The sequence below is a fragment of the Orbicella franksi genome, chromosome 10 (assembly GCF_964199315.1).
Source record: "Orbicella franksi chromosome 10, jaOrbFran1.1, whole genome shotgun sequence".
Taxonomy (NCBI): Eukaryota; Metazoa; Cnidaria; class Anthozoa; order Scleractinia; family Merulinidae; genus Orbicella; species Orbicella franksi.
This window is the reverse complement of record NC_138154.1, coordinates 8,763,134-8,782,738: the sequence shown is the minus strand read 5'-3', so window position 1 is coordinate 8,782,738 and position 19,605 is coordinate 8,763,134. Positions and strand designations below refer to the sequence as shown.

Here is a 19,605-nt window from a genome sequence, read left to right as displayed (position 1 = left end):
TCTCTTACCTTTGGTATTGCTATCTACAGTTGTGAAACTTATTCGCAGGCCATTAGAATGTTGCAATTTTTCAGGTGCAAATGCTCTAACTGTACATTGGAGTTTGTTGTCAAGCCTGATGAGTGCAGATGCTGTTCGGAAAAAATGGAGGAAATAGATATGGAGGGCGCCTGTATTACAACACATTCAGGCTTGGATACTGTTTGCCTAAACACGTGGGTATTGCAGACTGCTGTAGTGGGACTTAAAACAAGACGCAACAAGTCTTATTCAACCACGATGACTCAACTGGGAGCAGCTGAAAATGAGTGAGTCTGTTTTCGTGTAGCTAAAATGATTCTTCAAAATGTGAAGTCCCAGTAACTTAGTCTTTTTGTTAGTGATGTTTTGTTGGCAACGTTTGTGGCATTTCAGTTGTTCTTACTACTTACGAAAGTACTAGACGGATATTGTATATTAATTGTCTAGAACTTACCTGTAGATTTTCAGAACCCTGCCTCCATTTTATCGTTTTAGTGACCTTTCATTATTATTTTAATTTTCATAAATTAATATCATAATTTGCAGAAAATTATGCTATTTGGTCCACGTACATCTAAAGCATTTTCCTTGAAATTGTGATGATTCATTAGTTTGCATGTAAAAATTACTTACCATGGCATTGTTCTTTTTCAATATCTAGATTCCATAGATCTGTTGCCTACCGGCAATTTGTGCGATTTGTTTGGGAATATGTTGGATCCTCCAACAGAGTCCCCCCTCCCAAGTTGTGTCTACTCTGCTATAAGGAAAGCTTTCCCCAATAATGCAGAACAATATCGAGGCTATGAGGAGGAAACTGAAGACTGACTACATGTATTTGCAGGTATCAGTTAAGAAGCATTTTACATACAGTACCTCAAAGGCAATGAACCAATGTGTACACATGCCAACTATTTCATTAACATTGATGTTTAACCTCTGAGACAATGAAGTTAGGTAAAAGCATGAAAACATGTATTTCAGTCTGAATTGGTAATAACCATGCATCAGCATTTTTATGACATCAAAATGTAATTTATAGTAATGGAATACAGAGAAATCATAAGTTAAGGTGTTGATGGCAAAAATCAATGTTCCTGTTTTTGGACTCGACTTGGATGTTTCCTTCAAACTGTTTATATCAAAAAATTATGTTTACGAAGTATTAATTAGCCTTCTGCTTTTGTCAATTATTTTGGTTGCTAAAATGATATGAAAACAGCAAGGGGACTGTGTAGTGGCATGCAGAGAGAATGTCAGAATGTCTTCTCTAGTTGCTGCACTGCCCTTTCTTATGTCCCTTTCTTGGTTTGCCACACTTTTTACATACAGATGCTTTCCTTTTGGATGTGGGAGGCTGGGCGACCTCCTCAAGTTCTGCAGTTGGAGGGCATATCAGTGTCTCCCTTCCTTTCCTTGACTTATACTTTTCCTTGGCATCTTCACTTGTCTCTTTGTTTGAGAGCATAGCGTGTAAGGCCTCAGGAATCTGTCCGTTCAACTCATCCTTTATACACTTTAGATCTGCCCTAGGTGTTGAAATTAGGGTTTCATATATTTCAGACACATAATCTATGGAAATATAAATATGAAAACTGAACTAATATACACAGTCATTCAGAACTACTATTGATAGGACAATTAGATTACAGTATGAATGTTACATGTTCCTATGGTGAACTGCTTTCTTCATAATGAATGTATAAGTAAGAAATAGAGCTACAGATGCACTGTGAATGATAAAAAGAAATGTTAATTCCAATACTCTAGTCAAGCTAGCCCATTAGTGAGAGTAGTTAGCCTGAATGTCAATAATACTAATGAATAAACATTATTTTTTCCTCTTACATGTATTGAAGGTGTAGGGGTTAGACAGCTTTAAATTTATTTACCATAATTTTGCTCCACTTTCACCTCTCTGACAGTGGCTTCACCCTCCTTGAATTTTGCATACGTCACCTTTAGCTTTGGATTGCCTTGATCATCAACTTGTGCCTCTCTTTGAAGGTTGTAATTAAAATGTATGGCAGAAAGGATGGTCCTGAAAAAAGTGTTATAATAAATGCACAGTAGACAGCTGTTAAGGAAATAACCCCCATTGTAGATTAATAATATACACTCAATGTATGGTCCCAAGGGAAAGGGTTAGTTTTCTTTTCCAGAGAGTTCTGATACATGTTTCCCGAGACAAAGTCAAGGGAAACATCAGGACTCAAGGGAAAACAAAACCAACTTGTTTCCCGAGGGACCAGACATCAAGTGCACTGTTATATATTTAGACTTTCCCTTCAACAATCACAGCAAAACCCACAAACAAACAAATGTTGTATCCGGCGCGGGCATCAACTGCGGAATTGTATCCCAGTCCAGAATTGATCAGAGGCAGGTGAACAAGAATCAACCAATCACAGTGCTCGTTTTGTTGAGTGAAAGTCTAGGAACATAACAATAGTTATTATTATCTGTAGCAGCTTTTCTACTGTTCAATGTAACTGGCTTCACAGATTTATAATATTAATTTTGACATCATGACAAGAACTAGTGTGCTGTTATTTTCTGTCTTGTCTCGACACCCAGCAAGATTGATATCGATATGATAGCTAATGTCAATATTGATTATACACAATAAATAAAAAAATTTCAGTGCTGTGGTTTTAGAATAATTCTAAAGCAGCAATATTATTTAAGGGCCTGAAAAATCAGTAAACATTTTGTGGCAACAATACTAGTGAACCAGCATTTAGACTGCAACTGTTGGCCATTTCTTTCAGGCCACACAACTAATTTAGGTTCTTACCTGGCAAGTATCCCCAGGTAAGAGTAAGCCAGCATCTTGGGTGCAAACTGATTCACGTCAGAGTGATAACCCTCAAGACAGCTTGTTTTTGCTACTGGAGAAGCCTTCTCAATTGCCTTCAACAGAGGTGCCTGGGAAAGTACTTCACACAGTTTTTCATAGGCGACTGACCCTTTGAAATACATATATACATGTACATGGCTTTATTGGTGCCATATAATGAACACATATAAAGAACACAAGTATACTGTATGTACATTGTTATTGCATTCCACTATTTATGCCACATTACCTGAATTGTTTCTACTAAACATCATAAGTGAAAAAAGAGTGAATTTTCTAGGTGTTGAAAGTCATTAACCGTCACAAGAGCATTCATGAATCAGTAAAGATGTTCAAACACAGTGCCGTAAGTACCTTTTGTTAACCAAACACGAGGGCTGGTGATTGGACCATGTGCACACTTGTTAAATAAATGGTTTGGAAGCTCCTTGTGCTTGTTGATGATATGTGACAAAAGGCACTGAAATTTTGCCAGTATGACTTCCCCTTGGTTAGACATAGTTGGGGTGACTGACCAGTACAAGTGCCTCACACATGCCTTCCACCATTTCCCAATTACCTCACACCCCTTCTCTTTGCTTAACTTGATAAGAGCCTTCTGTATTTCTATTTTGGAGGTAAAAAATGAGTGCAAAGTAAGGCTTTCCATGTGACACTGTACAAAAAGTATTATAAAAATTCTAGTTTTTCTCAAATGTGTTCAATTTACCACCTGATCCAATATATCCATAATATGCACTTGCTCTGCATTAAGCTGACCTAACAGGAAAACAGTAGTAAAGAACTAGCACTAGTGTATGTAGTATTCACAGACTGGTATAAATCTTACTTTTACTAATGTGCCATAGGTCAAAGCAGTGGTCAATTACAGGCTTCCCCAGCTCTTTGCACTTCTTCGGACAAGTCTCCCGCATCCATTTGGCTATTTGCATATGTCGATCAGAAATAAAGGCCTTTATAATCATGCCTGTGCCAAGCAGGAAGGCAAAAGCCTTTTGGTGGCCTGTAAACTCCATGTTGCTGCTACTACCGGCTTGACTGGCCTAAGGAACAGTCAGTTTCAATTGGCAATTTTAACATACATTGTGCCATGACATGTTGAATTACATGTACACTGTTAACATACAGAAATTTTTACATTGTGAAACATGCAATGGTTGTATTATTCACAAAAAAACATGGTGTAATTTGTGGATTTTGCAAAGTTATTGAAATAAAATTACTATTAGTAATACTAATTGATATTTCTGGTACCTGGATCAGTACAATATGGATGATGAGGCCCACAGTGCAACAAAATATGGTGTAGGTTCCATATTTTGCTGAGTGGCCCATACTGTCATGGTGGCCATCCCCTGCAAGCACAACTTCTTTACCATTCAGTTTTTCCAGAATCCGAGCCTGGTAGTTGCGCCAAAACTTCATTATTGATGGTATTAGGAGATGCCTCTGATGGTAATAATAAGTGGGTTGGGAATATACCAAGCATCCCCATGTACTTGAACACCAACAACACTTTGTAAACAGAAGCACCCGCACAAAGGATTGCGAAGCTCAACAAAAGGTTTCCAGCAGGAAACCTTCCAAGGAGATACGGCTGACTCTGCCAAACGTAACTTCCCTGGCACATGCTGCAAGTTGTCTTAATCGTTATCATTGTCCCTGTCTGTGACACACTGATATGAGGACTTGTGGCAAAGCACAGGTGGCAGTATTGGAATAGGAGCAGTAACTTTGATAAGAAGACAATTCCTTTTGGTTCCTGTTGTACATTCTTTCCCTCACAAGTCAACCTAAAAGAAAAATAAAAGAAAGCAGGGTGGGCGGTAATCAGTCTTAAACAGGAAAAACCAACTGCAATAAGTGCTTTTAACAGTATTACTTGAAAAGTAGCTGTTACAGTAGCATAATTCTTACCTTGGTTTTTCACCCTTTTCACTGTCATCATCGTCTCCAGTTTTCATGTAAGTGGCATCTAATTCAATGTCAGGTGACCACAATGGGTCCTCTTCATCAACATCCATTGCTTGCTCTCCCTCCTCAACTGCCGCATCTTCATCAGCATCATCATTATTATATATCACATCCTCTGTTGGTGCTTCAGGTGTGTTAGTGCCAAACAAATCATCTTCACTAGTTTGAGTTCCTAGGAATAACATTACAGTTTTTAGACCTGTCCTAGAAGATATCCATACCCATGCCTATGACAGTTCCAGGACATTATGTGAGGAAGGGGACTCATCTTCTAACCAAACTTTGTAAGAAAAAGTATAGGGTAAACTGGAAATTGTATGAGTTCAACTGCTAGAACACCCTTGCAATTAGGGAAGGTAGGGACATTGCTGTGAGCCGCATAGTATTCCATAATAAAAATAAATAAGTAAATAAATGTTGCTAGCCAAAACTTGAACACATTAACTCATAAAATAGATAACTGCACCATAACCAGTTAAAGGCTTGAAGCATATTGTGTTTACTTTATATCTGCATGTAGTCTGTTGTTGTGTTTACAATGTATTGATTGGCCTTGTGATGTTCTGTGATAATATAAGGCTCACCTGAAGATACTAACTGTGGCCTTTGGCTCATTTCTTGAAATGTTTTGGCCCAGTTTCTTTGGTTTTCTTCCATTTTCTGATTAACTGATTTTAGTCGAGACTGTCCAATTTTTACTTTCCTTTGAAGTTTTTTCTTTTCACTCAGCAAAACAAGGCAGTTGACACATGATTCTTTCTTTCTGTGGGGTTTTTTGCCCTTGGAAGATACCCGGCTTTGTGTAGTGGATTGTTCTGTGAGCACCTCTGATGAAGTGCAGTCCAGTGAACTGTGAGAGGTAATGGGGGATACTACAGGCAGCTGAACATCACTATGACTCTGGCCTGTCTGAAAATGCAAAACAGTCATTCATGTTTTTTAATTATGTTGGCATATAATAATAGTCATACGTAGTAGAACTATAAAACAAAAATAGAGAAAAAATTACGAAGGTAAGTGAGCTTAACCTTTCTAAAAGCAAGAGAAATAGTCATGCATGGTAGCTATATCAAAGCTGATTAAGGCTGCCGGCTGGACATCGCTGGATTAATTTGTTGTTGTTTGTAGTAGAAACCAGTCAATTTTTACTTTCTATGCATTTTAAGTTCTAGGAAGTTCTATGCCTTGCATGTATCACTTGGCTGAACTAACCACCCTATCTTATTATTCCTAGTTATGGAACAGAGATCTCTACAAATTAATACCTCATAACTGATGGGAGTACTTGACAGAATGTCCATGTATGTGTCTGATCCACAAGTGAGGGCCGGAGAACCAGGAGCTGGACAAGGATCGTTCTGTGAGAAATGAAATAAATAAGAGTTGTGCTAGCAATTGTAAAGCTTTATGCGTTAGTAAGATAACTTACAGAAGTGTCTCCGGATCCGGATGCTACAGGCGACATCAAAACATGTGGACATTGGTCAAATTCCTCCTGGCAAGAAATACAGATATTATATTTTTATCAAACAATCGCTGTTACTGGAAAAAGGCAGTGCAAAAGATAGCCAAATGGGGACCTTTATTGTGTCCTTACAGGCAAAACATTTGTGCAGGTGCTGCTCCTTGTTGCTGGGACTGGAGGCGCAGTAGCAGGCTCGGAAACCAATTCCATGATGATCTATAGAAACAAAAGTATTCAAGTTATAGCTAGTTATGTGTGAAAGAAACATGCCATCATGGATAGGAATGTGAGATCTGAGATGTCGCATAATTTTTAGAGTTTGTAGATACCGGATACTGAAGACATCTAAGATGCCCTGTACATTTTCTGGTACCTATATGTCTTGTTCGCCGGAAAGGGCAAATAAACTAAATAAGAGTGTATAGGAGAAATAGTGACCCAGAACGTCCGACTCTAGAACTGTTGCATACTCCAATTTTTTTCCTTGAAAGGGTACATTTCATAGGGCCTGTTTACTAGGAGGTAGGGTAACAAACAAAACACACATGGTTTACCTTACGACGACTCCGCTGTGAAAGAGGTTGTTCGACAACCTTCCAAATGGTTGGCACAGAATGCGGCAGAAGATATCTTCTTGATCGCTCGAAATGAATTGTTCTGCCAAAGCAGGTTTCGTCGAAGTGTTCGGAGCAGACCATGAAGCGTCCCGCCGGATTAAAATTTGCTATTGCTTCTACAATATTAATGGAGGGTAGTACTATAAACCCATTTGTGTGGTTTTGTTTGCCATAAATGCTTATCCCTACCCTCCAATATATTTTGTCAAAGTTTCTTAATTGATGAAGCTGTTTATAGTATTATTAAAGGAACTAAATGTTACAGTGCTTTTGTTTTCTAGGGAATAAATCTTAATATCACTATAAGGAGAGTTTCCTCGAAATCACTTGGGTTGTTTTGTCTGCTACATTGTATGTTTTCATCCCCTGTCTGCAATGTAACTTTCTTCAAGTGTTCTTATGGCATTTCAGATAACAACTGACACTCAGTTGTTTTGAGTAAGCTGCTTATAGTATTATTAAGGGAGGTAAACTTGGGAATGTTTTTATCCTGCATTGATTAATAACAATTTGTACAAATAATATTTTCTTTTTCAAGTACTTAAAAGAGAAGTTATGTTGCAGTTGTTAGAGTTTTCCTTACTGTAAGGGGAGGAACTGTGAAATTACTTGAGTTGTTTTGTCTGCTATAATTTTCTATCCCCTGCTTGCAACATGATAGTGGGATATCAGATAACGACATCTGACAGTCTGTTGTTTTGAGGGAGCTGATAATGGCATTGTTAAAGCAAGTAAACTTCAGGATCTTTTTGTCCTTCATGGATTGAATGACAATTTGAGCAACTAATTTTGTATTACATGTGTTTGAAAGAGTAGTTATGTTGCAATTGTTACAAGTTACAGTTTCCTCTTCAAGTTGTGCTTCACTGATGGTCATGTTGCATACTATGCAAGAGGCCATATGTTTGATGTGCACACCAATGCAGCGGCCTTCAATTGTGTTGTCTTGTATTTCTGGTGTGGTCAGATTGATATTGTGTAAATCTTCAATTTCTTGAGGGTCAGTGAGTTCATTTGTATTTAAGTACTTTATGTCATCAAAGATACCAACTTTCAAATTCTTGAAAAGATGTTTCCCTGTTTGAATTTTGTCAATTATGCCTTCCCAGAGGACTAGTTTAACTGAGTTAGTTTCATCTGCTATTAGACAGTCAGTTTTGTATTTTGCTTTTTCGCCGTCTTTTACATCAACTTGCTTCTTTTCCTGTTTTTTTTTAGGACTTTTGCTTTGACGTGTAATGTTTCATATACATCTTTTTCCAGTGCTTTGGTAATGGTGCATAACTGGTTGCTGAAGTGTTCACTAGAGGTATAGGGCAGTGAAGTTGGAGTTACCTTTGCATGTTTTGCAATTGTGAATTCTTCTTCTTGTTTGTGAAATCTTTTTGATGCTGTTTGCTTCACTCCTGTGATTTTTAGGGAGGTGGCGTGGCCGAGTGGTTTAGGGCGCTGGATTTGAAATCTGGAGGTCCCTGGTTCAAATCCTCCATCCTACCACTATCTGGACTTGTTCTCGGTAGCCTCGAGTTCAACTCCTCGACCATGTTGTGTAAATAGCCAACTGGTCAGCCTCCCACCAGTTGGGATTCTTAATAGTTTATGTTATATTTGAAATATTTGTTTATTTTTTTACAGTGTCCCCAATTAGCACATTAGTGCTAAACACATCGACACTTAAATAAAGTGATTATTATTATTATTTTACTGGTGATTTATTAAGGAACGCTTGTTTTAAATTCATGCGCTTTTGAGGTGAATAACAGACACTACAGACTGCTTTGTCCTGTCCTGTTTGAATGCGACAGTTGAAGTAGTTGGTTGTGGAATTCCTTGCAGTTTGTACTTCTGTTAATAAGTGCACATATCCTTCAATGGATTCGTCTAGGAAAAAATTTAGAAGAACAATTTATTTTTAGTAATTTTGTATTTATGGTCAGTCAATTTAGTAGAATCGAAGAATGCCTATTAAATGCTGACCCATTAGGCAGCCACTTCCTATTAAGCAGCCAAAAGTATTGTCAGGATTTTAATAATAACTAAATAAAACTGCTATAAAGCAGCCACTGCCACCATTTGAATGTTCTACTGTTTTTACTCCCATTGAGTAACCAGCATATCAGGGTCGCAACCAGACTTTTGACACAGATGTGGCAAGTTCTGTGATTGCTAAAGGCATGAGCTGCTAGGGGGGTCTGTGGACATGCCCCCCAGAAATCTTTGAAATCTAGCATCTCTCAAATTCTATTTTCAGTATTTTTTAAAGGAATTTCATTTGAAAATGCAATCTCGTTCAACTGGGGATTATTTTGCCATCTAACTGTATTTTGTTTTTAATTTTGGGTTAAAATCTAGATGAGGCAAGTGCCTTCCATGTCTCTTGGTAGTTACAGCCCTGAGCAAGAGTGTAATATAAGAGCAATGAGCTTGGATATATAGAGAAGAGGTAGAGTCGAAAGTGACAATTGATAAAATCATTCAAACACAAGTTTGGTGCAGTCTTTATGAGATTTCGAGATGAACTGCTAATGAGTAGCCAAAATACCTATTAGGTGGCTAGTTGTCATTTCTCCAAGGCTTGTTTCTAACAGGGGTTGTATAGTATATACAAGCTTTTTTTTACCTCACTCTTTACTTTTGGTATTGATCTTTGTTGTTGATGTACTTTTACTGAAAGAAAAGAAAATAGATTATTAGATTTCCATTAAGTTAATGTACATGCAATTGCATTCACTTACCTATAATGGCAATTGGTTAATGTATTTAAAGGGTCTTATTACAACAACTTACCTTGAGTTTGAGTCCATGTTTGGAATGTCAGTAACTGTGAAATAAAAGTAACAATATTGACTGAGATAATTTCTATATTTGTACTCAAATGAACTACTTTGTAATGTGGTTTCTTTAGTACTTGTATATGTGCAATTTAAATGATCATGTAATGTAAATGACCATGTGACATGCGGTTAAGCGAACGAAAGCCTGTTTTGTTAACTTAACACTTAAACACACTTAAAGAGTTTTGGCCACCAGTTCAACTTCATTTTGCTTGTGAAAATTGTTGTTTAATTTAAATGCCTTTGAACTTTCAAGTTAACGATGAATCATAGACGTTTGAAACCCTGCCTTCCATTTATCAAATCTCTTTCCCTATTGTTTTGGAAAAGACTTTGATATTTAAGCTAAATCACTAAAGCAATCAACAAGTGCACAAACGGATTTGTGATCTGTAAAATATGTTTCAAGTATTTGTACTTTAATATTTGATATTGGTATGTTGCTATAAACATGATCTATACAAGTCTTGTTATCAGTGGTGTAACATGACACAAGCTGTTTATATCCATGATCTCTAACAAATAAGTTATAAAGTGATGTTCTTTCTGTGGTTTTTAGCCAGTCAATATTGAAGTCGCCAATAAAAACATTGAGTAGCAAGGCCTGTAAAGAAAGGACATTTGAAAGAGCAGAACACATTTGCACTATAGGTACACTAGGTGAGCGATATATGCCAAATATATGCATGTGGAGCAGTCATTAGTCTGATAGCAGTTATTTCAATTCCATGAGAATTACAGGAGTATGGATAACCAGGATAGTAATCAATACGACTATAAACTGCTGTACCTCCATATGGTCGGAGATTATTACTTGTTATTCTACTATCATTTCTAAATAAAGTGTAGTTATCAATAACATATAAACTATTGTCATCAGAATGGCTGAATCTGGTCTCTGAAAAAATATTTACATCAGTACTCGAGTAGTTCCAGTCAGTGCACACATCTTCAATGCGTCTATGTAAAGACCTTGCGTTTAAATAACAAAGTTTCAATGGCACTTCGCTTGCATTGTAAATGGAATTTATACACAAATGCAATTTAGCTTCAGTTTTTAACCTTAGCATTTCTTTCTGCACATCGGTATTTACAGGTATTTTCTCTTCACAACGGTTTATTATGTATAAGCCTTCCATTGTTGTTACTTTGCTTAAACCTACATAGTGAATATGAGGTATTGTTTTTTTAGTATCATAGTTGACAACTATTTTAGGAACCGTATCACCTTGGGACCTGTGAATGGTTTTTGCAGCAGCAGGACGCAGTGGGAATTGTTTTCTTATGACCTATACTGTTCTATTTTTACCTACTGCGAACTGTGATGTAACTTGTTTGATGGGTGTCCATGAAGGTTCAATGCCTTGCACATAGAGATGTCTATTATCATGTCTTGTTTTCTCACCAATATTAACACAATCAAATTGTACCCATATAATACCTGAAGGTTTGCCAGTTTGTTGTAGTTGAATAAGTTTGACTATATTAGCAGCACCATTTGTCAAGCCATCATCAATTCTCATATTAAGAGAGATATCTGTCCTTTCACCTACTGCTAGGTTCAACACTGTATGCAATTGACTTGTTTCATTTGGTTGATCAAGTGGAATTTGTTTTAGTATTTTTCCCTGAGTGTCTGAGATTGAGCTCCAATGACAGTGTGATGTGCTTTGATTGAGTACTTAGGACCAGACATAGCATTGTGAGCTCTGTCGTTGAAATTGTTTACTTTAGCATTCTGTATGAATAAGTGAGGTACATCAAGATATTTGTTGCTGTTGGAATCTATTAACCTCTCTTTAAACTTCATAATATATTGACAGGTATGTTTACCTTCTGTCAATCTGTTAAGCATTTGAGCAAACATTTTACTTTCTCTTTGCCTCATAATTTCATGTAGTTCAAACATTCTAAAATGTTCTTGCCAAAGGTTAGGTGCAAGAATACTATACTCTGAATTGTCTAGGTGTTTAAATGTGTAACCATCCATTACTGGTTGAAGTTGAAATAGGTCACCTATAGCAACAATACTCACACCTCCGAAGGGTAAATGACTGCCTTTAATATCTTTAAGTCTATTATTGATTTGAATATTAAACATACTGTTGCCAACCATGGATATTTCATCTATAAATATCAATTTGAGATCACCTAGTTGACATCTCAGGGTATTGAGTCTACTTGAGTCAGGGCATTTGTACGTTTTCAGGGTGAAATGCAAATATTCCAAGAGCAGTATGTATGGTATTGCCTTTGATATTATTAGCAGCTTTACCAGTAGGTGCTAGTAACAACACCTTTACTTGTCTAAAGTCAATGCCTGCTCTCTGATTATAATATTTTAAGGCTGCCTGATACAAGGCCTTTGTTACAACTGATTTCCCAACTCCTGCTCCTCCACTAAGAAAACAATGAAATGGCTCGTCTGATGTTTTAATCAGATGTAATACATGGTAAAAAAAATTCCTTTTGCTCTTTGTTCAAAGTTTGAATCATGTGTCTGTAGTCGTCATCCTGCATTTCATATAGTAGTAGTGGTTCATGATTTAGATCAACTGATGGAATGCCAATGTCATCAGAAAGATTGTAGTTCTCATTTAAGTCAGGTTGTAAATCTTGATTACCTTCTGCTTCATCTTGGCATTCAACATTTTGAGTACTTGGTGCTAACATGTCATATTGATTGTCCATGTCTTCCATATTATTTGCATGTTCTTGTATTTCATTGAAGTCTACATTGCATACAGAATATTCTTTTATCTTTTCATTTATTTTATGAGCCATAAGAGAAAAATAATCTTGATAAGATGAACAATTACCAAGCAAATCAGTGTCTTCATTTCTCCATGAAGTAAAAAGCATGATCAGTTCATGATAGTGTTTCTCTGGTTCAGTTTCTTTGTTGAACCACACACTTCTTATTATTCTAGCTTTTTTCCTCCTTTTGATTTTCTTTGAAGATTTTTGTTTAGAGTGGGCATCATCATCATCGTCATCATCATTATAATCATCATCGTTAAGTTCATTAGTAGCAGTCTCTAAAAGAAGGCTATCAGTGTCAAGTTCTTTGGACTGCTTATTGTATGGTTTTGTATCAGTATCATACCAGGCAGCCCAGTCTGCAAGTGTAAGGTGTTCAAGACTAACTGGGCACTTTGTGTATCTTTTAATCAAATTACCTGTATAACTATCTTCACAATCATCATCCATTTCCTTAATATCGCTTAGTGGCTTTAAAACGTTAATTCTATCAGTGGGAGTTGAGGTATTTATAAATACAACCTGTCGAGATGCTTTACGCATTGGAAGCTGTAAAACACTTATTTCAACATTATTTAAAAACTTGCTTCCGATATCTCTCACTTGCTGATTAATGGTGGAATTGGCCTTTCTCGCTTTGGTACAAGCCTGTTGTAACAGTTCACTCATACCCTTCTGAGCCTTTGAAATATAATTTGTTATGTATACAGCACATGCATACACATCTAATATAAATTGAATATCCATATTGGCTCTCCATGCACTAAGACATGGGACATTGTAATTATTAACTACTTAATAACCGAGAGTGAGGTCGTTACGGGAAAATCTCAAACTAAGGCCTTCCCGTATTGACCTTGCTATCGCTCGGTCAATACAGTAGGCCGAGGTTTGAGATTTTCCCGTAACAACCGAACGGTCGAGGTTATTAAGTTGTTCATTATATGGCCCATGAATTAACAAAAAGAAAAAAAGTATTCGAGCGGAAGTCGTCAGTTTACATCCGGCGATGCGCGTGTTTACCGATTCATTCATTGTCTCAAACCCAGGGCAAAACTACGCAGTCAGTGAACTTCACCACTGTATTACGAATTCCGTAAAAATACACATTTCTTTATGGGAAAAGTGATTGTCACAGCCTCAAAAAGGTGTTTTAGTATAGTGGTGCCACAAGTTGATGGGGGAGTTTTTCCGACTTTTGTGGCGAAACGTCAACGCACATGGAAAAGACAGAAAGTGCTTCAAAATAGTCCAAACCGACGGTCTTTCGGTGAAACAAAATACTAATGCTTCAGAATCCACTGCTCAGAATAACTTGATCTCCGCTTTCGCTTTCGACAACATATCTTCGCCTTCTTCATTCTGGGATTTATGGATGAACTTTTCAGGCCTTGTGAACGTCTAAAACTTCCTGCAGTTATTAGAAACACTGCTACTGACAGAAACCGCTTGATTGTTTACATCTGATGATCCTGGAAGCTGATTTACCCTTGCTTGTGTAAAGCGAGGGAATATATTTGATGAGAACTGTGACGGAGTTTAATATTTCTGTAGTTGTTGTGACTAAGATGATATCTTGTAAGTTTCTTTATTGTGTTCTGCTCAGGATGCATGACAGATCTGCCGATGGTGTTTTTCACTTAGCGATTTTAGCTTTACTTATAACTCGGCAAACTTTGATTGTTTTTCACTAGTGCCCGCCAAGGTTACTGGCTGGCAAGTCACAAACGACTTCTATATAAATTTTATTAAGGAAACATCTCTAAACTTTTAGCTACTTACTTTCTCTTACTGTTTTAAATCGGCTTTCATCGTTTCAATGCACTTGAATTTTCAGAGCCGGGCTCTTTCTAATTTGCATAATCCATAATCGGCCCGTGGGCATTACGGCTGCATAATGACCGTTCAGATCTCGCTCTTAGCCAATCAGAGCGCATATTATATCGGCCACAAGCCAAAGCCATATAATAATTATCCTTAATTCATTAGGGCTTCTTTTGAGAAATATAGTTAGTGTATTAATCGATGATCTTATAGCTAATATATAATCATCTTCAGTAATACCTAAGATCACAAGTAGGTTGTCAAAAGTGATATCCATACCTTCTTTAAGGTCATTCAAATATTGGTGTATTTTTTTTCCATGAATCTTTGTATGATTTTACTTCATTCATTGGTATTTCATCCACAGAAAATGGATGTAAAGTAACTGTTTGCCTAATTGGTGGTTGAGGATAATTGAACCTACTTTCATTTTTAGATTTCTTATGGCATGTATGGGAATGTTTATGAATTTGCCTTTTAACTGGCTCCAATAATTCAGCATGTCTACTGGCTCTTTACAAGTAATTATGTTATCAATAAATGAGGTGACTTTGCTGTCACTATCTTCACCAAATACATGTGCATTTTCTATCCATATCATCATGTGAATGTGAGGTGAACCTCTTTGTTGGTATTCAACTCTATAAAACCAGTCAGATATTTTTCCTAATGGTTCAGCACTGCTTAGCAGAAAATGCCTTAGGAAAGTATTCACTCGATAGTCAAAATGTCTAGCACATGTGACAGGATCACTTTGGATCAATGTACACTTTTCCTCCCAGTTTAAATTCACTAGTTCATCGTTAGTATATTGCTTGTGATCAACCAGTTGACCATGAATTCTAAGGTGAATCCACTGTGTTTCTGCTGATGAGAAACTACAAAACAAAGTAGCTGTGCCAAGTTGTCTTATCATAGCAAATAGATCTCTTTTAGCTTGTTCAAAATATGAAGGGGATCCCCTTAAAGCTTTCAGGAATTTGTATCCCTCGTCATGATGTACTAGCTTTTCCAATCCTCCATCTTTCTTTAAATCCCCAGCTGTTAAAGACTTATTATTTCTATGGCATTTTCTTAAAGCAACTTGTGATTTTCCTAATAGAATTTTCATCTGAAATTTTTTGTTTTATAAAAAATGTTGTCCACATTCATTGCAGCTCTACGGTCTGACCTTCTCAGTTCTGACTTACAGATGTCACTATAAAGAACTTTGACTAACCAGTCTTTGTGATCTTTGGTGGTGTCAGCAAAGTATCGGTCACACCTGCACAAATTTCTGCTTCATCTTCACTTCATTCATCTTCGTCATTTTGTGACAATTCTTCATTGTTTTTTTTATTTTCAATCAAGACTTCATTCTCATCATCATTGCTTTCAATGTCTCCAGCCAATGCTTCATTGTAGTTGTTTAACCAGTTTTCATTCAGTGCAATACCTTCCTCTTTATACAGATCACTGTTGTTCAAAAGCCAAATTGCAGCTGTGATAACTTTTGGTCTAACAGTTAATGATAATGCACTACTTTTGTACTGTAGCCTCCGTTTCAAATTCACTTTAATTGTTGCAGTTTCCTCTGGTAGCCGTGGCAACATACCAACAGTACTGCTCAGATCAGCTGGTACATTAACAATATTACCATGTATTTTAAGTTGCTTTCCTCTTGGTACCTGCATAAGGTTTTGAAAAGCAATTCTGGGTGCAATTAATCTACACTCTAGATCATTTAGATCAAAGAATGGTGGTTTGTGTGGAAATTGCATTCCGTTTACTAAAGCACATGGTGGAACTTTGTTTTTACTCAAATAGTTTAAACATGTTTTACAAACCCATTCAATATTGTTGACACTTTTCTTACCACTAAGGTATTTATGAATATCAGGATTCTTTTGTTTTAGATTACTAGTATGAATGACACTATGTTTGTAAAACAGCTGATCGCAACAAGTACAAATATACAATGACCCTTGAGAGACCATGTCATGAAACTTTGAAATACAATACTGGATGTTTTGTTTCTGTGCTCTGTAATTCTTCATGTATTGATTATTTTTTTCTCTTTCCTCCTTAGAAATGCCCTTTTCTGCTTTTCTTTTTTTCTATATTCTTTCATGTAGACACTATTCTGTGTTTTGCGGTCATAGTTTATTTGAAAGTCACAAGATTTTCACAAAACTTTTCAGTCCCAGTTTGAGTTGAATTAATTCTGAATTCAGCTTGTAAAGTTGACACGTAATGCATTTCACCAATGTGACCTAAATATATAGACCTTATATTTCCAGTCTTAGTATTCATAGGTTCAACCAGGGTCAAATCTGAAAAATTTGCATTAGATTCTACAATATGAATTCTTAAGTTCAGTGAATCTACAACAGCTTGTGTAACAATGTGATCAGTCCATGTTCCCTGCATAGACATACAAGATAAATATCTTAACCATGATCCATCCACATTGCTTTCTATAAATTGCTCAGGATTAATTCTCAAATACTGGACAGCCATTGCTCTAATTTCTAAGTGACAGTTTGAGTCACCACATAACTGGTGTGATACTGATTTAAAAAAGCAGTCACCTCCCCCACCAACATCAAGTGGTCTTAATTCATGTCTTAGTAGCCTTGAGCTCAATAGCAATTCAGGTGTGGTTTTGCATACTAATGTTGATGAACTAATTCTGCCATCTGCAACTGGACTTGGATTTAATTCAACATCTCTGGAGAGTAAAATATTTCTTTTTGAAACATTAAATGCAAACAACCATGTTATACACTTTTTAAATCGAAAAAAAAGAATTACAGAAGAAACTAGTCAGTTTTCGAAATTTCAAAGAATGAATCACTGTTCGCAATGAAATTCTAGATGGTTCTCTATCTCGAGATTTAAGCTCGCATGATTTTACTGCTAACTGCTTGAATGGTGAACGTGATCTAAAATGCACATCGTTTTTCACACTTCTGACAGTTTTAAATACATTGTTATGTACTTTTGTATCAGAATCAACAGCTGCATTGTACTGTACAGAACCAGGCACAGCTTTCATGAAACCTGCAACACGGGAGAATTTCGCGAAAGAGATTTTGTGTCCCAAAAGATAGTGACAATTTTCAAATCAGAATTAGTGCAGAGCACTCATTTCAAGTGCTTTTGAGTGGCAACGCGGTCAGCACTTTGACAGATGTGACAATCGGCACGTCGTGCACAGTCACTTCCAAACAAAGACAATAAATTAAGATCATTTGTCCTTAAAGGCCAGTTAAAAGCATTGCGGATTGCCGAACTCTTGACAACATTTTTCAAATGCGTCACTCGATAGTTGTCAAACAAAGACCTCCGTTCATCCACTGTCTCTCTTCCAAAATCTCGAACAGTGCATGAAACATCGAATAGTTCTTTACAAACATACGATTTACGCATTTCTCAAAAGCTGTGCCTAATTAAGTGGGTGAAATACAAAGAAAACATTATCAACTTACCAAAATTCGCCGTCATTCACTACTTCGCTTCTGACCTGAGCTCAGCAAAATATGTGGCTTGTTTCACTTGTTTGTCGTCTTTCCATTGGTATGACAGCCAAAGCATTTCCGAGCATTTGAGGATATTTATCACAGACCATATTTGGAAGATCAGATTTATCCGTATTGTAATCGTTGACGATCGTAGAGACCCATCCAAAGTTGTAGAATAGGCCGACTACCGAAAACAACTCGTGCTACCTCGAAATGTAATTGACAGTAAATTGATTGCGTTTCTCGTGATCTGATTAGCTCCCGATTAGCTTCTTCTATTGTTACATGACAACATGACCGCAAAGAGGATGCCAGTGTCTAGGATACGGCATCCACAAAAACATAGTTACCTATGGGGCTGTAAAGATTTGCGATCAATTCACTTCAAAGAGACCTTGTGTGTTTCGATATGGAGAAAGACCCAATCATCGGAGATGGAGACTGCACTTTAAGGGCCATTCCTTGACTTCACACTAGAAGCCAAGTTGGTCTCATGTGAGCACTTCACTCAAGTGCACTTAAAAAACTCAAATCCCACTTAAGAAAACTTGGCTTCACACCTGATGACAAAGTATATTACTTGAAACAATTTTGCAGCAAAATCACTAATACATATCACAAAAGCGATTGTTGGCAGTAAAAATTGAAGAAATGCATATAGTTGCTTTGTTGGTGAAGAGCAGCAAAGCAATAGCAGCAACACAAAGGAACAAGCGACATCTTCTGTATTTCTCTAGAATGGCTCAACAATGTGGTTTTCAGCAAAGAAATTGCTGTAGGGCTTTAGCTAACCTAGAAAATGCATTTCCATGTGACTCATCCAATGTTGAACAGAGTTGTTCTGATGCAAAGAGATGACCTTGTTGAAACTTGAAGCCGTAGCAGCTGGTTTGTAATTTGCAGAAGAGCATTTGGTGTCAGATGATATTAAAAGCCATGTTTTAGGCTGTCCATGAATATGAAATTCACGTAAGTTGTTTACCAGTATAGGTTCGTTCATAGAAATTTTAGCAACGCTGCACATCGCTTTCAGTTGGCTCCCATTTCCTATTGGTCAAGTGCATTCTCAAGTGAAAAATAAAAAGAATTAGAAGCACCAGTTTTTTTTCGCCTTGGGAGAAGGAGGCGTAGCTGTTTAAAAACTATAAAGATTGCATGGTCATGGGAACTAAGAATTTCTTGGTCAACTAACAAAATGGCTTTGTGCTTGTTCAAAACATTGCAGCAATGTTAACTACGTACGTACCTTTGTTCTCTTTGGTTACGACTTGCCCAGCTTTCGTGGTCTTAGCTGTTAAAAGATAAGTCAGTTGGTAGTACTTACATGGTTATGGGAACTGAGAATTCCTTGGTCAACTAACAAAATGGCTTTGTGCTCTATTTTAAACTAACTACAACTATGTAATAAAGATCATAATGCATGCAGCCATTTAACTAAACTGTAACCCTTAAAATTTAAGGACTAATTTTATTCACCATCGATTTGTTTTGTCTTGGGCAATTTATCACAGTACCTTTTAAATAGCTGCTGCTCTAAGCCATTAAGGGATGCAACAAGATCTTCTTTTGTGCCAATGAGGATGACTAGTGTAGGTTTCCACACAAAGTCTTGCTGCTTCTCCTCCTCTCTGTTTGTTGAAGAGTCAGTGGGGCCGGACCACCCCTTGCTTGTGGAGACCATGCATAAAGTTTTTTTCAAAATGGTGTATGAAAAGTCTGCAAAGGCTTCTTGGTGCCGCCATATTGG

The 19,605-nt window shown here is 36.9% G+C and overlaps 1 long non-coding RNA gene and 3 pseudogenes across 2 annotated transcripts; all 4 read right to left on the bottom strand.

Moving 5' to 3' along the window:
- Window positions 1–404: 404 nt before the first annotated feature.
- LOC145499798 (uncharacterized) lies at window positions 405–7,009 on the bottom strand (annotated as a pseudogene). The gene is made up of 9 exons (XR_014050987.1): window positions 6,121–7,009; window positions 5,440–5,764; window positions 4,799–5,027; window positions 4,136–4,674; window positions 3,711–3,924; window positions 3,236–3,487; window positions 2,819–2,990; window positions 1,914–2,062; window positions 405–1,593 (listed from the first exon to the last, which is right to left on the bottom strand). The product of XR_014050987.1 is annotated as an uncharacterized LOC145499798 (transcript).
- A 1,859-nt stretch (window positions 7,010–8,868) lies between these two features.
- LOC145501196 (uncharacterized) lies at window positions 8,869–17,876 on the bottom strand. Its single transcript, XR_014051215.1, has 3 exons — window positions 17,826–17,876; window positions 9,725–9,758; window positions 8,869–9,604 (listed from the first exon to the last, which is right to left on the bottom strand). It is a non-coding gene; the product is annotated as an uncharacterized LOC145501196 (long non-coding RNA).
- LOC145500992 (uncharacterized) lies at window positions 9,955–16,391 on the bottom strand (annotated as a pseudogene).
- Window positions 9,955–17,471, bottom strand: LOC145501188 (uncharacterized; annotated as a pseudogene).
- Window positions 17,877–19,605: the final 1,729 nt, after the last annotated feature.